Below are 18881 nucleotides of genomic sequence, written 5' to 3'. Positions count from 1 at the left end.
GCCCAGCAGAGAAGTGACATTCCCAAGATCACCCTGGCAGACCCCAGGCCTGTTTGAGTTGTGGTCCATGCTACCTCCCACCTATTCTCCTAATGCTTCCATCTCTAAGTGTGTGCATTATCTACAGGTGACACCACATCATTATTTTTATGTCTTATCTTATATACACCTAATACATTCCCTAGGAAGTAGATGTTAGCATCATCCCCACTGTGCATGCTAGGAGGCTGGGGAAGCCTCAAATACACAGTGACTTTTATTGGTTCCCAGAGATGGTAAGAAAAACACGGTTATGTTCCAGCTATCTCTTCTATCCTGGAACCCAGGCTGCATTTAGGTCTTTCCAGGGAATTAAGGGGAAGTTGTGTTTGCATAATTGTGTACAAATAAAAAGTTGAGCAATCAGTAGCATAGTGGGGCCTTTGGGTATGTCTTACAGAAACAAGCGGACCAGTAGATGGAACCTTGAAGAGTTTAACACACTTTCTTGGTGACAGAACCCAACAGCAGTTAAGAAACCAGGAATTCACATTCTTGAGACAGCTCTGTATCCACCTCTGTTGGTGAGAGATGCTCAAGAGAGTGAGATGCTCTTTCATTGTGCCCTGAAATTTCTGAGTTTCGGCCTTACAAAGGTTCAATGTAAAAGTCTTATCTGATAACACAGATGTCAACTCAGCCCTCATTACTGATGTTCCTGGCTACTGGCTGGTTGCACCTACAAATAACGCAGGGCAGCCCAGAAAAGACCACTCCAGGCCAGGCGTCTCTTCTCAACTCATCTGGGCAGTGGCACACCACTTCTTATACCATGAGTTGTAGGGGGAACAAGAGGGAGGGCACTCTTCTTGGACTGAAGCAGATTGTCGAGTGTTGGAACTCTTGAGTATCTGTCATGTTCATACCCAGGCCATAGCTGGCAGAATAAAAAGAAGAGGCTTGGAGAACGAGTCTATGTACTCAGATGTGAATTCCAAGACTTTAACTTGTCCTCTGGTTTCCTTCCTTGATGGAGATTTATACAGATTGTCCTTATGTGCCTAATCTGAAGAGCAGAATTTCTTTTCTTTTCTTTTCTTTTCTTTTGTCCTTTCTTCTCTTCTCTTCTCTTCTCTTCTCTTCTCTTTTCTTCTCTTCTCTTTTCTCTTCTCTTTTCTTTTCTTTCTTTTTCTTTCTTTCTTTCTTTCTTACTTTCTTCTTTCTTTCTTTCTTCTTTCTTTCTTCTTTCTCTTTCTCTTTCTTTCTTTCTTTCTTTCTTTCTTTCTTTCTTTCTTTCTTTCTTTCTTTCCTTCTCTCTCTCTTTCTTTCTTTTTTTCATGAAGTCTCGCTCTGTCATCCAGGCTGGAGTGCAGAGAAAAGCAGAATTTCTAATGGAGGTGTCACATACAGTGAAAACAAGGCAGACCACAGACTTTTCTTTGCGTGGTTTCTAGGCACTTTTTACAAAGCTGCATTCAGATTGATGAGGAGCTGTTTGATGTGGCCAACTCCTCTCTCTTTTTGGAAAAAGAGCAGGTGCACTAAACCAGCAACCACAGCCAGCACCTTCCTGTGCTGAGAGCAGCCACATAGGCATCTCTACAGACAGAGACCTGAGAAGACCGGGACAGACCCAGGACCCAGACTCAAATATGAAAAATCTCTGGGCTTTGTCCTACGGCCTTCCCATGAGTAACTCAGTCTTATTCCAGTGGAATCTGGCCTTCATTAGTCTCAGTGGCAAGTTGGTTATGTGGAAAGTCTCTCTTCACACACTTGTGCGAACAACAGTACAGACTTTTGTATTGTTTTCGCTTTACATTAGGCCATGAGTATTTATGCCTGTGGCTGCAATTTTTATTAGTTTCCTGCCCCAGGAATCACCTGCAGCATGCAGCTTTAGTCCTACCAGACCCTCAAAACTTAAAAGCTGACACTATTACCAGGGAAGATTTCTCAGGAAAATGGAGAAAGTGCTACACACAAAAAAGGTTAAACTACTCTATGCATATTTCTGCAATGTATTATCTCAAGAACTCATCTCTGTAGCCCATCAGGGCAGGAGCTGGGCTCTCACCTTTTGATAATATTCCATAAGGGAGATTCTTCCCCACAGTGTTTAGTCTTCCAACGCTGGTACAGCCTGACATGATGACATTCTACTTTCATGTCGGTCATGCTGCAGGAAAAATTCTGTGAGTTTCCTAATATGCTGGAATTATTTGCTAGGGCGAACCCCATCTTTGTTGTTCACTTTTCTGTTATCTTATAATTAGCTTTATTCTAAGCAAATCCATGTCTATTTTATTTATTTGTTTATTTACTTATTTTTATGTATGGAAAAACACATTTTTTAATTAATTAATTTATTTAGAGACAGGGTCTCCCTCTGTCACTCAAGCTGGAGTACAGTGGCAGAGTGGTGTGATCATGGCTCATTGCACCCTCAAACTCTTGGGCTCAAATGATTCTCTCACCTCAGCCTCCTGAGCCACCATGCCCTGCTAGTTGATTTTAATTTTTTATAAAGAAGGAGTCTCATTATGCTGCCCAGGCTGGTCTCAAACTCCTGGGCCCAAGCAATTCCCTCATCTCAGCCTCCCAAAGCACTGGGATTAAAAACATGAGCCACTGTACTGAGCTGTGCCTACTTCAAAAGACTGAAAATAAAAAATCAATAAATCTTTGCCAAATTAAAAAACAAACAATAGTTTCCAGGTCTTAGATAAAGACAATTCTGTGTCATGAAGAATGGCGAAAGGCTTATTTAGCTGTTAAAATGATTTGCTTATATTTCAAAGAAGCAGAGAGAAAAAGGTACATATAAAAGTTTTCCAGGCCAGGCACGGTGGTTCATGTCTGTAATCCCAACATTTGGGGAGGCCAAGGCAGGAGGATCACTTGAAGCCAAATATTTGAGTCCACTACAGGCAACATGATGAAATTCTGTCACCATAAAAAATAAAATAAAATAAATATGGCTCGGCATGTTGGCTCATGCCTGTAATCCCAGCATTTTGGGAGTTGGAGGCAGGTGGATAATGAGGTCAGGGGTTCGAGACCAGCCTGGGCAAAGTGGTGAAACCCTTTCTCTCCTAAAAATAATAACAATAAAAAACTAGCCAGGCATGGTGGTGTGTGCCTGTAATGCCAGCTACTCAAAATGTTGAAGCAAGAGAATTGCTTGAACCTGGGAGGCGGAAGTTGCACTGAGCTAAGATCATGCCACTACACTCCAGCCTGGCCCACAGAGTAAGACACTGTCTTGAAAAAAATAAATAAATAGATAAATAAAGTTAGCCAGTCATGGTGGTGCATGCCTATAGTCCTAGGTAATTAGGAGGTTGATGCAGGAGGACTGCTCAAACCCAAGAGGTTAAGGTTATAGTGAGCTATGATTATGCCCTTGCACTTCAGACTAATCAAAAGCATAAGATTCTGTCTCAAAAAATTAGTGATACACGTTTTCTAAATTACATTGTTTAAGAAAAGGGAAAAGAAAAAAATATCTTTTTTAATTTTCAAATGGGAGAATAGAGCCTCTCATTTCTAACTTGTATTTCCTTCTGCAAAAACGCGGTCTAGGCCCATGGTCTTGAACTACTGGACATCTGAATTTTAGTAGGTGCTGGATTCAGGCAACTGAGGGGTGGCCTGGACACACTGAGTGCACTTAAAAAAGGGTTTGAGGTGAACTAAAAGGTAAAAGAGGGGAAGGTGCTATTAAGAACCCACAATTGGGAGACAGTAAAGGGTTGGTGGAAGGACGGGTTCATGCTACAGATACTGACCTAGGTGAAACTTTGCTCTGACTTATTTCTATGTCCATGCAAGAAGATGAGATTATGATCAGGTGGCACAGAAACCTGGAATGGTGAAAAAACCAGGTTGCCACTGCAGATTCGGTGTCTAAGGTAGAGCATATGCCAGGGGTCTTGTAGGCACATGTGTGGGTTTTTGGTGGGAAAGTCTTTGAGGAAAGGTAGCGTGGCAACAATCTTGATGCCGAAGCCCTGTCCTGGGAAGGGCTTGACCACATCAACCTGCAGTGCGTAAGTTCAGTGGGTGAAAAACATGTTGTGGCCTCAGGTTGGCAGGAGGGTAGAAGTCATCTGTTCTCGGAACTTCTTCCCTCAGAGTCCTTGGTCCTTCTCACCCTGGGAGGATGCCTGGAACCACAGGGCAGTTCATGGTGTATTAGCCTGTGTGCAGAGCAGAGCCTACCTTCCCCGACACACCTGGAGTCTCTCTCCAGTGGAGGCCCCCACGTTGTCTTTCTTTTTACAATGCTTTTGATCCTAAATGTGTAAAGTTCCCTGAAAACCCACTGATTCTCCAACACCCATTTGTTGCCCCCAAATTTAATTCTGACACAACTTAGAGTTCGCACAGACCCTAAAAATTCAGGGCTCAGTCTCACATCGCCATCTGCACTGCAGAGGAGAGTCACATGTCCTTGAAGCCCATCTATACTTCTCAGCTACTGCCTATAAATCTGAGACTCCCATAAACCCCTTTTCAAGTTAAATAATTTGATAGAATTACTAAAAAAAAAAAAAAAAAAAAAAAAAAAAAAAAAAAAAACTCAACAAATAACTCTAATTATATTTACCACTTTATTATAAAAATATAACTCAGAAACAGCCAAATGGAAGAGATGTCTAGGGCAAGGAACAGTTGTGGGTGAAGGTAATCCTGGAAATAGCTATATTTAAAGAAATTCCCCCATTCTTTGTATTCTCAAAGAACAGCTTAGTGAAGAGAAACGTGCTTCCCATTATGACTTTGAGAATGCTCCCCGCTGTCTTTTTAACCTATCACAAGATGGACACAGATTGAAAATTCCCATTTTTAAAAATGAACAACCATTCAGTAATTTAGTCTTCAGTGGTCAAAATAACATACTCGTTACAGGAACTTTGCTTGTTTCTCTTCTTCCAACCAGCCCCTGAACTTTGACTCACCCACCACCTCAGCAAACCTACAACCCTTATACATAACCCTCCTAAGAACAGGCTGACTTCAAGGTGAAACATTATCTTATCTGGGATCCGATTTTGCTGCCCTCCATCCTGTGCTTCCCTTCCAACCTTCCTTGTAAACTTGTTTTCTCCTCCCTATGAAATAAGACCCTTTTCCGCCTAACCTTTGAGACCCTCAAAGATCTAATCATTTGAACTTTTTCTTAGTTGCAATATTTCTTAGGTAACTTCTTAGACCAAGTCTAGAAACAGTCTCAGGACAATAACAATTCCATTCTAGAAAGAATCTCCCAACATTTCTTCTATCTCAAGCTCAATTGCATCTGTCTGTGAACTTCCGGCTTACCAACGTTTTATATCTTCTGGCAGTAACAAAGGCTCCTTCCATGGTTGGTGTGAGCAGGCTTGGATGCCTGCAGGGCAGACACCCAGGAATAATCAACTGGGCCTTCAGTGGTCCTCTTTTGCAGGGTCAAGGTGGGCCTTAGCTTTTAGTCAATGGTCTAAGAGTTCTACTTACCAGTTAGTCATTCAGTTAGTTTTCAATTTAAAAAATACTTCATGTTTGAAGAATCCAGCAAAAATTATTCAAATCTAAGGTATAAAACAGAGGAAATTACAGCCGGGCATGGTGACTCATGCCTGTAATCCCTGCATTTTGGGAGGCCGAGGCAGGCAGATGACCTGAGGTCAAGAGTTTGAGACCAGCCTGACCAACATGAAGAAACCACGTCTCTACTAAAAATACAAAATTAGCCAGGTGTGGTGGTGTATGCTTATAATCCCAGCCACTCGGGAGGCTGAGGCAGGAGAATCTCTTGAACCCGGCAGGTGGAGGTTGCAGTGAGCTAAGGTCTTGCCATTGCACTCCAGCCTGGGCAACAAGAGTGAAACTACATCTAAAAAATAAATAAAATAAAATAAAATAAAATAAAATAGGCTTACATCTTATAACTCATTAAGAAAAGCCAAAGTATCTATCCCTTTCAGAAAATAAACATGTAATTTAATTATGTTCATAACAAATCATTTAGTAAACAATTAATCATATGTGAACACTTCCAGTAGGTGCCAATTCCCAGCTCCTAAAACTTAGCATTACCCTCAAACACCCAGATGGCAGCATATGGAATAGAGATATTCACTTTCACAAGTTCTCTGTTTTGAAAAAAAGAATAACTGATGTGATAAATTTATGTAATTTGACAATTAATCTACCTCATGGGCTTGCAGATATGTATTCATTTCCTACCACCGTAGTGGAAGACAGACTGTCCCTGTCTTTACACCTAGAAGCATTTCCAACACTAAGCTGTGAGATTCTGCTTGAAGTCCCCTCTCAAACAAATAAAAAACAGACCTGGAAAACGTGCTACACTCATTCTGCTGAAGAAATAGGTAAGTAACAATTTTTAACAAATGAAATATATTACTATTTAATTTTATTCAAAATTCACCAACTTAATGTGCTTTATAAATATTTTCATACCTTTGAAACTCTACTGATAAAACATAATTTACAGTTAATGAAAAAGTGAAGTTAAAATAAATACAATAATATATTCAGGGTGACAAAATTAAGAGGTGACAATGCCAATTGAAACACAGACATATCTTACCCAAGGGTCAAGTCAGCCCATTCTATTACTTGGGATATTTTCCCTGCTCCCATCTGTTTCAGTGAAGTGGGTCATCAGCATCCTACCAGGAGCCACTATGCTGTGCTCCACTGTGTCCCTGAGGTGCATTTTACTTTTCAGGTTTTTGCACTGACGCACTAGGTTGGGTTTCTTTGTCCTTTGAAATATTTTCTCTCCCTTCACCAATCTGAGGACATTTTTTCCTCAATATCAGCATCCAGTTGTCTGGACTGCAATGTGTATCTAAGGAATGGAAACTAAGCGTTGGGCTAAGAAATTCTTAATGTCCTAAGGGGTTTGCTTTTAGCGCAAGGGTATACCTGGAGATTCCTTCCAGGTACAGTGAATCCAATCACTCCACAAAGAGGCTGCGTTCTCAGACCTTGGGCTGTTCCCTGAGAGGAGATGACACAAGGGATGCTATTTACTAGACACTTCAAGAGTCATGGCCAGTGTTGGCATCTTGGGGAATCCTCAAACAGTTTTGAAACTCAAAACCAAGAAAATAACACAGGATGGCTGAGGATGTATTGCCCTGTGAAGTTTCCAAAATGAAACCTCAACCCAAAGACATTCTGATGGGGTGTCTGTGCCAAGGGAAGATTAAAGAAAGGGGCACAAATATTTTCCTTTCTTTCTTTCTTTTTTTTTTTTTTTTTTTTTTTGTACTGTGGAGTGACAGGGGATTATTATCTGCTTTCATCTCCTGTAAAATGTTTACAAATGAAAAATATTTTTTAAGGGTCATCCACTGCTTTTTGAAAAAATGAAGAATTAAAATACTGTGTCTAAAATGTACAATAAAGAACAGTTGATAATACTGTGAGTTACACAATGTTAGTTAGTGTTGGCAAGTGTCAGGAAAGAACCGGAAATTTAAAATCTGACTGCAAGCCAGAGTTAGGCTGGGGTAACAGGGAGGTAGATTTAAGGCTCTGCTTGCCACACATTTGGAAAATGCATGAGAAAACTAATTCTCTTTTGGAGTGTTAAAACAACTAAAAAACAGGCGATTGTGTTGAGGTGGCTCTAGTGTCCTGAGCTCTAAGTGGAGAGACAGGCAAAGGCCTCCCTAGATCCAAAAAGCTGTCCATTCTTCTCCAGCTGTGCACCTGATTAGATACTTTCCACTCCAGCACCCATGATTGGATATAGTTCAATTCCCCATCATGCCCCCTCAGGCCATGAGTGATATATGTGATTTGACACTGGGTTGAATAAAGCAAGAATTACAGGTTTTTTCTGGATCCTTTTCTGGCAGGGCTTCCTCCATACACTGGACACTGGCCCTGCCTGTAAAATACTTGCATTTACATTTGTGTGTAAGATTATTTTTATTTATGAATAATATATATGTGTTATTCATACATGGAAGCAATATAATGACTATTATTTTAAAATTTCAGATTTTTTTACCTTCCTGGCACATCCAGGTTTTAGAGCAGGCAGCCTGAGATTTCAAAAATGAGGCAATTCTCTAAGAAATAATATGTGAGGCACATGTGAATTTTAAATATTCTAGTAGCTACATTTTAATAAATACGCCAGACATGCTTGCCTGTGCCTGTAGGTCGAACTGTTAGGGAGACTGATGTAGGAGGATCACTTGAGGCCAGGAGTTTGAGACCAGCCCAGGCAGCATAGAGAAAGCCATCTCTACAAAAAAAAAAAAAAAAAAATTGAAAAATTAGCCAGGTCTGGTGCATGACTTCAGTCCCAGCTACTCAGAAGGCTGGAGCTGAAGGATCACTTGAGCCTGGGAGGTCAAGGCTGCAATGAGCCATGATCACACCACTGCACTCCAGCCTCACTGACAGAACAAAACCCTGACTCAAAAAACTCATCTCTGGAAAGGCATTTTCTTTTTCTGCAACGTAGCCAAATAGCTAAGTATGTATCGAAGCCATCCTTTAATTTTTAACAAGGCAAGAATGTTTTCTAAGACCCCAAACTCCAGATATGCAATGGGGCAAATCCTGAAGCGTACATGGATATCTCTCACAGCTAAAGCATTCCTCACCCCCATCCAGCGCTTCTTACCCCTGGTGCAAGAGAATCACCTACGGGGAGGAAAACTTTCAAAATCCCTTAAACCCAAGTTGTAACTGCTCAATTAAATCAGAATCCTTGGAGTTGGATCTGAAAAAAATATGGTTTAAGTTGTGCAGGTGATTACAATGTGGAGGCAAGCCACAAAACCATGGCTTTAACCAGCAGCTTTTGTTAGAAATGATTTCTCAAATGAATGTAAAAACGTTTGCTGCTGAATTGTGACCCTTCAATTTTATCTGCTTTTCCTACAAAGCATATTTTGCAGACCCAGGCTCGCTTCTCCTTTTGTTCCTGGTTCACCCAGTGCCGTGTGTGCTCAATGCATCCTGTGCATGGGTCACTGTGCTGTGTGCTCTGGCCTGGGAGAGCATCATTCTTCGGGGGGAACCTTTCTGAAAACAAAGCTGCATTCCAAAATGTTAAAACCATGCTACTTACTGTATTGAGGTAAAAATTAAAAGACCTAGGGGACTCATCCAAAAGTTAAAACATAAATAAATATCTTGGTACATTAATATACACCTGATGATGTCCTGAGTGAACATGCTCCACTTTAAAACAAAACAAAACATTACTATTATTCTAAAATATTAATTTAGGACTGTTATGCAGATATGTACTATTTAAATTTTTATTGATGAATAACATGCATACAGCAATATTGGAACAAAATATTTATGGAATGCTTGATGAATTATTACAAAATAAATACACTTGTGTGTCTAAGAATCAGATTTGTTCATGCCCTTGACACTTTCTCCTTCCCAAAGGTAACCAAGATCTTAAGAGCTAAGTGCAGATAAACTTTGTCATCTTCTACAAGTGTTTTATTGCAGATCATTGAAAATGTATACACAATACAAAAAAAGTATAACAGACCAGTCACTCAGCTTTAACAGCTACTAGTCATGTATCATTTTTGTTTCACCTATACTTCCAGCCATTCTCACCCCAACTTCATTATTTTTTAGGCTTTTTGGATAACATGTATATTCATTGCAAGGTACAATGTGAACTGTAAATAGTAGAGAGATGGGGTTTCACCATGTTGACCAGGCTAGTCTTGAACTCCTGACCTCAGGTGATTCACCTGCCTTGGCTTCCCAAAGTGCTGGGATTACAGGCATGAGCCAATATACTTGGCCTGAGAATTCATATTTCTAACAACGTACAAATCCATAGGGCACACATGACAACTGCAATGTCTATCTACAGTAAATACAGTTTGATGAATAAAATGAAAGGCAATTGACCTAAGGTGAAAAAAAAAAACAAAAACAAAAAATCAAAGCATGGGTACTATGTGCTATCTGTAAGAGCATTTGGTTAAGAATAACAAACAAACCAGTTTTATCATTTTAATAACCGAAATTGGCAAAATTTCTAGTTTTTCTTTCATAAAAATGCTCTTTGCAAGAAAAAATTTTCATATAGTGAGAGCAAAAATGGCAACCATTTGCAAGTAAATGTCTTGTGAAATTAAGTAGCACATATCAAGCTCATGACGTTCAGATAGTTACCCCTAACTCAATCATTTACACAGCAAGTGCAGATAATTCTCATAACTCCCTATTAAAATTATATTTGAATGCCCTTACAAATTGTGACTATTTTTAAATAAAGCTCACTAACTAAAATTTTGTATGTGACATATGATAAATTCGCCTTCAAGTCACCTTACATTTACTTAATTTTATTAGCCAGTATCTGTCTACTACCTAATAATACTTGGGGATTCTCCCTCCATTTGCACAGGCATCATAGCTGGGAAACAGGGATTCAAAAAACCCAGGCTGTTCCCTACATATGTTTCCTCCTCAGACATCAGTTCATCAGTCAATCAAGTCATGTGAGAGTGGAGGCCATGTATTCCCTATTATTTTTGGGCACTCTCCTCCAAGGAGGAAAAGGCCAGGAGGTCCTGTTAGAGGATGCACTCTGAGAGGCCAGGCTTCCTAAGGTGTGAGAGTTCTAACCAGCTGGTGTAGACTTTTCAGGAGTCAGGAAGGAGGCAGGCATTCCAAACCTGGAGCTTCATCACCTTTTGTTTCATCTCAAGACAGTTCTGAGGGGCTGTTTTGGAACGTGTCTGCAAGGTGAACATTGACGAAGAATGTGGGCTTTGCTGTGACTCAGATGAGATCTTTCATGGGGAGGCAGGAATTCAATGCCCAGAATCTGGGCTGGTGTCTTTGAGGTCAGTAGGTTGCCTCTTTGTATCCAAGTCCATTGTTACTAGGTTGGAGGCTGGAGATTCTAAATGGCTTCCAGACTGCCTCTCTGGTTCTCTTTGGGAGATGGGGTCTGAAAAAGACAATGTCAGTATTTTTGGGAAATTCTAGAAAGTCTGCTTGGAAACGTGGGAAGAGCTCTTGCCTAGTGCCTAAATGCTCCATTTGCAGCTCTAGCCACGTAGATGCTTGGTAGGCATAAAGCTGGGTTTGCATTTATATCAGCAAAACCTATGTCAGAGTTGAAGAAGTAGTCAGGACAAAGTGTCTTGGTCGCAGGCTGGGGAACATCTTAGAAGCAAACTTCTAGCCTGCTGACTCTTGCAGTGAGTGTTGGTTCCTGGCTAAAGCGCCTTGAATGCAGCATGAGGCCAATCCATGAATCCAACTTCTCATGGAGAAATGTTAATATTTTTTCAGTTTATTGCAATCAGGGTGAAACTACCATGCTATTGGGTTGCTTACCTTTTATTATTTCATATAAAATCTAAGACAAAATACATTAAATGCTTATTGACATATGTATTTATTCTTCACCTGGCTGATAATATCTGCCTAATTTTAAACTTTCTTCCATTTTGTAGGTTTCAACTTATTTTATTGTAAGATATTATTAAATCTAATACAGGCATTGTCACTTTTACATATAATTTTATTTTATTTCATGTATTTCCTATTGGCATTTTACATTTAAATTATGGAGCACTTCATCATATAAAAAGCTTCATTTATATTTAAACAGTAAGTCTTTGGGTTTTTTTGTCTTGTAATTTCCATATTACATAGTAATGAAATAAACATTAATGTTTTCAGGGTATTTTAAATTTTAGATAATTACTCATTGTATTCATGTGAAATTTGTTTTTACTGCATGTGCGGGTTGGAGAACTGTTTTCACTTCTGATTCATCTTTACTCTTATCTCCTCAGAACTCATACCTCTTGCAGTTGGGGGATTGCAGTTTATAATTCCAATAAATGGGGCAAATTCAATAATAACATAATACAAATGAATTTGAATGCAGGACAGGTCTTCAAAGCATACACAACATGGGTCTACATATGTACAACAATAATAATTTATAAGTTACAGTTTGGATGGAAAGTAAAAGTACTGAAAATTTGTTAAAGTAAATTAAAATGGAGATCACATCTCAATAATCTCTGAGCAGACAAAATTAGTTAGGTCTCATAAGTCATTTCAACCTTGCTTGATTTGCAAATACAAGCAAAACTTAAATTATTTCTTGTAGCTGCCTATTTAAAAAAGAGAAATGAAGCTCAACCAATCAGGAGTAGCCAACAACCTTATATAAATAGAAAGTGTCCAACAAGGTAAACAGACAAACAAAAAACAATAAAAAAAAAAATTTGTGCTACCACCAATCAAATGTTTTCTTTGTTTCTACATTTTTCAAATAAATACTTGCTTCTTACATTGTCAATAAGCACTCAATATCTTTCTGTCTGATATTTTATAATTTATCAATTGCTCTTACTCAAATAAACACTTTGCAAATTCATTGTGTCTCAAATTACTTTTAGCAGAATAAAATAAACTAGGAATAAATATTAGAAAAATATGTACATAATATGGAAAAAACATGGAAAGTTTATGAAATATATGAATGTACACATAAGCAAATAGACAATTTGTATCATATTCTTAGGCAGAAAAACTCAATATTATCAACATCAATTGTCCTTAAAGTTATTTATAAATTCAATTTTGTTCCTATACTGATACCATTTAATATTGCAAGTAGACGTTACTATAAAATATTAGATAGATGAAAACACAAATAAGAATAGACAAGAAAATTCTTAAAAAAAAAAAACACTGGCAAGCCCTGTGAAAAATCTTGATTGATTAAAAATCTCATAGATCACTGAAACTAAAAATTCAGAAATAAACCAAAGTGCCTAAGAAAGTGTCATAGTGCATCCTGGCTGCTATAACAAAATACCTTGGACTGGGTAAAGGATAAATAACAGAAATGTATTTTTCACAGTTATGGAGGCTGGAAAGTGGAAGATCAAGGCAGCAGCAAATTTAGTATATGGTGAGAGCCCTGTTCCCCATAGATGGTACCATCTTGCAGACTGGATAAGGGCATTCCCTTCAACTTCCTTTGAAAGAGCACTGATTCCATTCATGAAGATGAAGAACTCTTGGCTTCAACACTTTCCCAAAGGCCTCACACCTAAAATTATCCACATATGAATTTGAAAGAGGACATAAACATTCAGGCTATAGCAATAAAAACTACATGGGGGATGGCATCATTTATACATGAGGTGTAAAAATGTGACGTTCTTATCACAAAGGAAATAAATGATTTATTCTTTATGGCATATATCAAAATAAAGGTCCAATGAAAATATTGTTTATAAAGATAAATCTATATGGCAAAAAATTAAGTGTTGATAAGGTTAACCCTACAGTTTGCATCACGATGTTCAAGGTTTCAGGGAATGAACAAGGCCCCGGAGTTTCATCCTGTGACATTTTCCTGAAAGTTGCTCATGCTGTTATTCAATTTGAAAGTAGATAATATTGTTTTTTTCTGTTCCGATATTTACTAAATTCAAAATAATATAGGGCTCTTTACACGTAATTCTCAAACAATCATCCAGTCAGTGGGGCTCTGCTGAGGAAGGGCACAGACACATCCACACAAGTATAATGTTCCTCAAATAGAAGACATCTCCCTGTGCTGGAGCCACCTATGTTGCACTCGATCAGAGGCTTTCTCAGGATATAATTTCTCTGCAGCCCTACCACAGTCTTAACCCTGATAATCCGACTCAGAAGGTGACGGATGAACACCCACCCTAGGGTTCTAATGTAATGGATCCTCTCTTAACAATCCCTTCCAGGGATCTGGGATCTTTCCTGGATTCGTCGGCCACACACAGCTAGGCTCAAAATTTGAACAGAAACTTTGATCCTCGTTGGCCCTCCTGAGCTGTCCTACCAGATTCTCTAGAAGTATGCTTCTCTAATTGCTCCTGAGACACACTATCTAAGGGTATCTCCCTGTGCCAATATAATTGATCTCATAAAGTGAGAAGGGAAATAGGCAAGAGTCCAGCTAGGCTAGAAGCAGTGTCTAGGGTTCCTTACCTGATTTATGTCTCTGACTTACTTAAATATTGACAAATACAGATTCATCTCTACGTGGTAGAAAAACAGAAGGAGAAATCCCAGTTCATAGAGGAAGAAGAAAATGCAATCAATGCTGTCTAGAGGCCCACTTAAGCTCAGCCACAGGGTGCTAAGTCTCTTCAGGAAAAAGCAATGGTTGTCCATCATCTGAAAAACTGTGGCCTTGAACCAGGGGCACTGAGAGTGCACACTGCCCGCTAGAGTTCCAAGCCTACATCGCAGAGAGATAGAATAGTCTCAAAGGATTCTTAAGGGTAATGTGGAGACCAAAAGGAGATGAATCCGCAGCCTCTGCCTTACCGTCTGATCTAACGAATAGTACTTCCAGACCTTTTTGTGGGCTGCACCAGGGGTTATTCAGAAAGGAAAAAAGTTGTTAATGTCCCACCATTTCCCGTAGCTTCCGAGGTCTGTGTTGTTCATTCCCCAGGTTACAGGTTGTTGTTCTCCCACTACTTCCACAGAATCAGTGTATCTCATTCCGGTACCTATAATCTCACTTTTATTCTAGTCACCCTCTACTTTTTTCTAGACATTTTATCTAGTAGAGCCAGGTAAAATAGAGACAAGAATATTTACATAAAACTTAACTAGAACTAAGTTGGAGTCCCATAACTGCTACTAGGCTGGGATGCAACTAAGAGGATACAAAAGCCAGGCTTGCCTAGAATTGCAGTTATCGGAAAGAAAGTCACATTTCACCCAGGAATTATTAGCATGAAATTCCAACTTTGTGAAATAGATTCCTAGATCCCCCAACCATTTCATCCTCATCTTGGAGGCAATCAGGAAGAGATAATAAACCATATCTAATCAACAAATTATCTAACCAACATGTGTGGAAAAGAAGAGAACATCATAGAGTTGGCTCATTTTAGTACATGTGGTGAAAAATGCCACAAAGTCAGTGCTCAATTGGGCTCAAAAGCCTAAAAGATGGCACAGATTAGCTTCAAGGGACACATGGTGTGGCTGGAGTCGGCTTACTGTTATGCTGAAGATGTCGCGAGTGGTGACTGATATCTCAAGAAGTGGGCCAAAAGTCCACTTCTGGTTATTCTGCTAGGTATGGTGTAGGAATTCTTAAACCATGAGACAAACAGGTCAGCTTTCACCAGCAACCCCAAGTCTGGCTTGCAGTATTAGACTCTGCATTAGACACAGATTTAGGCTCAATCTGCAGCTTGATTGTGGTCACTCTCTAGAAAACAAACCCTTACCATGGATTTCTAGATGAGTGATCCAGTTAGATCAGCATCTGAGATTGTTTCTGGTTGGCAGCCCAAAAGACATTCAGCCAGTCTACAGTTTCCATTGTAGACAACCAAACAGATAGAATATGTGCAATTACCCCAAACCCTGAGTTCTGACCTTTGAGAGGAGCAACCACTCATGTCAGGTTCGGTATGGCTGGCACAGATTAAACAGCCACAGTGGCCCAGTGGACATCATGAGGTTTCACCTTCCCTGACTCATCTATGAACCAGGACCAGTCATATAGGAAATGCTCAGTAAATTGGGGGCCCCACAGAGACAGCAGCTTTGCTTCAGAGGATAGAAGGAGGCACAAAATTTCTACCAGCTAGGGATGCTCTAGCCCTCTATGGGTGAAACTGAGTTTGGCAGGAGTTCTGCAGCAAGCTCTTAGCTGACTTTCAAATCAGTGTAACCAGTAGTGTGTCACTGAGTCCAAAAGGCCAAAGAACACTTCTAGGTGGAGTCTAGTCCTTTACTGGAGGCTCCAAATGTCAAAATCAAGATTTTCTTGACCTCAGGATGAATTGATCAATGCAAATCTCCCCAAATATTTTTACTCAACCTTGATTGGATAGTAAGACTCCAGATTTTTTAATCCTCACTAAAAATAAATATCTGATTTTTTCACCTGGGATCTATGTATGTGTGTTGGAGCATGCCTTTACCAATCAGCATAAAGTTACAACTCTCCTTTAGCTTCTACTTTCTACTTGTGCAGAGTTTAAAATACAGAGGTGAGAGCTTAGGGTTTTCTGGGTCTTTTGCTAAGCATGTGCCTGACCCTGAGCATCGCCATTTCCCCATTTCCTTCTTGACCCCGAAGACCATTACCACAGTCTCAATTCCCAGCAGCTTTTCCTCCTAGAGCTTTTTGGCATGATTATTCTTAGACCCAACTGATATCCTTTGTTCCTGGTGGACTGTGTAGTTCATTTCCATTTAAATGCTTTTACAAACATTAAGCTATTGATTTAAGATTTATCTGCTTTTTAAATTAAGTAATGCTGCTGTTAGCTTTCCACAGGACTTGAGGGTTTAAAAAAAGGAGGAAAATAATTATTTTATGCCAATAGTATGAAAAAGAGACTGCAGATGACTATATTAATAGCAGCCAAAATAGACTTAAAAACTTTCAAGAGACAATAAGACATCATATAGTCATAGAATATCCATTTGGAGGGAAGATAGAAATAGTTTAAACCCATATATAATAATTAAACATTTAGATATGAAAAGCATAAGTTGACAGAATTAAAGGGACAAATAGACAGTTCTAAAATAATAGTTGAAGATGTTAATATTCCACTCTGAGTAATGAATAGAAAAATGAGATAGATGATAAATTAGGAAATAGAGGACTTGACTAACTCAATGAACCAAATTGATCTAACAGACAGATACAATATACTCCATCCAACAAAAGAGACTACACACTCTTCTCAAATGCACATGGGGAATTCTCCAGGATGGGCTGTATAGTAGATCTCAAATTAAATCAGTAACAGAAGAAACGCTAGAAAGTTTACAAAATTGTATAAATTAAACAACATACCCTTAAACAACCAATAAGGAAAGGAAGAAATCACAGAGGAAGTAGAAACATACTTACAGAGGAAGAAAAATGAAAACAAAACATATCAAAAGTTATGGGAAACAGCAAAAACAGTGCGAAGATGAAAAGTTTGCAGCTAAAATAAATTTTAAAAGAACAAAGATTTTAAATAAATAATAACTTTATCACCTAGCAAATTAGAAAAATAAGACCAAATTAGATGCAAAGCAAAGAGAAGGAAGAAAATATTAAAGATTTTAGCAGAGATAAATGCAATACAGGTTATACGAACAACAGCATTCCAAAAAAAACAGAAGTTCATTCTCAGTTCTTCAAAAAATTAACAATTGGCAAACTTTCAGCTACACACAAAAATAATTAACAGCATATTCACATACTAAAATGAGAAATGAAAGTGGGACATTACTACCAATTCAAAGAAATAAAATGTTTTAAAAAATGTACTGCGAGCTACGATAGGATGATAAATTGGAAAACCTAGATAAAGTGGGCAGATTCCTACGTATACATGACTTGATTACAAATAAATACAAAATCTGAATAGATACAAAACTACTAAGGAAATGGAATCAGTAATTAAAAATCTCTTCTCGAAGAAAAGCCCTTGTTTTTCTGGCTTTACTAGTGATTTAGATCAAGCATTTATAGAACAAAAATCCTTTCCAAAGTCTACCAAAAGCCCGAAGAGAGCAGTTCCAAACTTATTCCATGATGCCAGCATTAGCTCACACCAAAGCTTGACAAAGAGACTACAAAAACCCATTGACAAATATCCCTTATGAACACAGATGCAAAACTACTCAGCAACATCCTAGCTAACTACATTCAGCAGCATACTAGCAAGATTACAACCCACGACCAAGGGGAATTTATTATTGGAATGTAAGGAAGTTTTAGCATATGGCTGGTTTCAGTGCAGTGGTGTTTACAAATAATTGATCACAACCAGTATAGATTTCTTTATTCTTTTTCCACTCTCACTGGTTCACTTAGCTAGCCTTTCTTAACAAATGTTTAAGCATATGAAAATTAATCAATGCATATGCCACATTAACAACATTTTTAAAAATATTCTCTCATTAATACAGATAATGTATTTTACAAAATTCAAAATATTTTATAATAAAAACAATAAATTAGGGATAAAAGGAAACCATCATTGTAAAATTCACATATAAAAACCCATAGCAAACAACATATTCTAGAGAAAAAGATCACAATTCTTTCCTCTAAGCTCAGAAGACAGACTGAATGTCTGCTCTTGCCAGCCACTTTTATTCAACACTATATTAGAAGTTTCATTCAGAGAAATTAAAAAAAGACAGTGAAATAAACTGCATCAAAGTTGGTACAGAAAATATATTCTTATATGTAGAAAATCTTTAAGGTTCCACAGAAAAAAAATATTACAACTAATAAATTCAGCTGAGTAGTAGCATACAAAATCAACATAGAAAAACAAACTGTATTTTTGTAGTAATATGAATAATCTGAGAACAAAACTCTGAAAACAATTCAATTTACAATAGCATCAAAAGAAGAAAGTACTTAGGAAGTAACCAAGAAGTAAAATGCCAATTACTTTCGTGTAGATATAAAAAAATCAATTTTTAAGTTTATGGGGAATCTCAAAGATCCTTAAATTGCAAAAATAATTTTGAAAAATACCACAGTTAGGGAAGTCACACTTAATGATTTCAAAACTTACTACAAAATTCCCAAATAGCATGCTACAAAGAGACTAATGGAGTAATACAGAAAGCCAATATAAATAAACCCTCATATATATGGTCAAATGATTTTTATGGGAAATGAACTGCCTTTCAAAAATTAGTGCTGGGGAAATTGAGAGCCCACACGTAAAAGAGTGAAGCTGGGCCCTTAACTTCTACTATAAAAAAAAAATTAACCAACTGGATCAAAGACCTAAATGTAAGAGCTAAAACTACAAAATTCTTAGTATAAAATGTAGGTAAAACATGTCATAACACTGGATTTG

The sequence above is a fragment of the Pan paniscus genome, chromosome Y (genome assembly GCF_029289425.2).
Source record: "Pan paniscus chromosome Y, NHGRI_mPanPan1-v2.0_pri, whole genome shotgun sequence".
In the NCBI taxonomy this organism is placed as follows: Eukaryota; Metazoa; Chordata; class Mammalia; order Primates; family Hominidae; genus Pan; species Pan paniscus.
The sequence above is the reverse complement of the archived record's forward strand: the minus strand, read 5'-3'. Positions refer to the sequence as shown.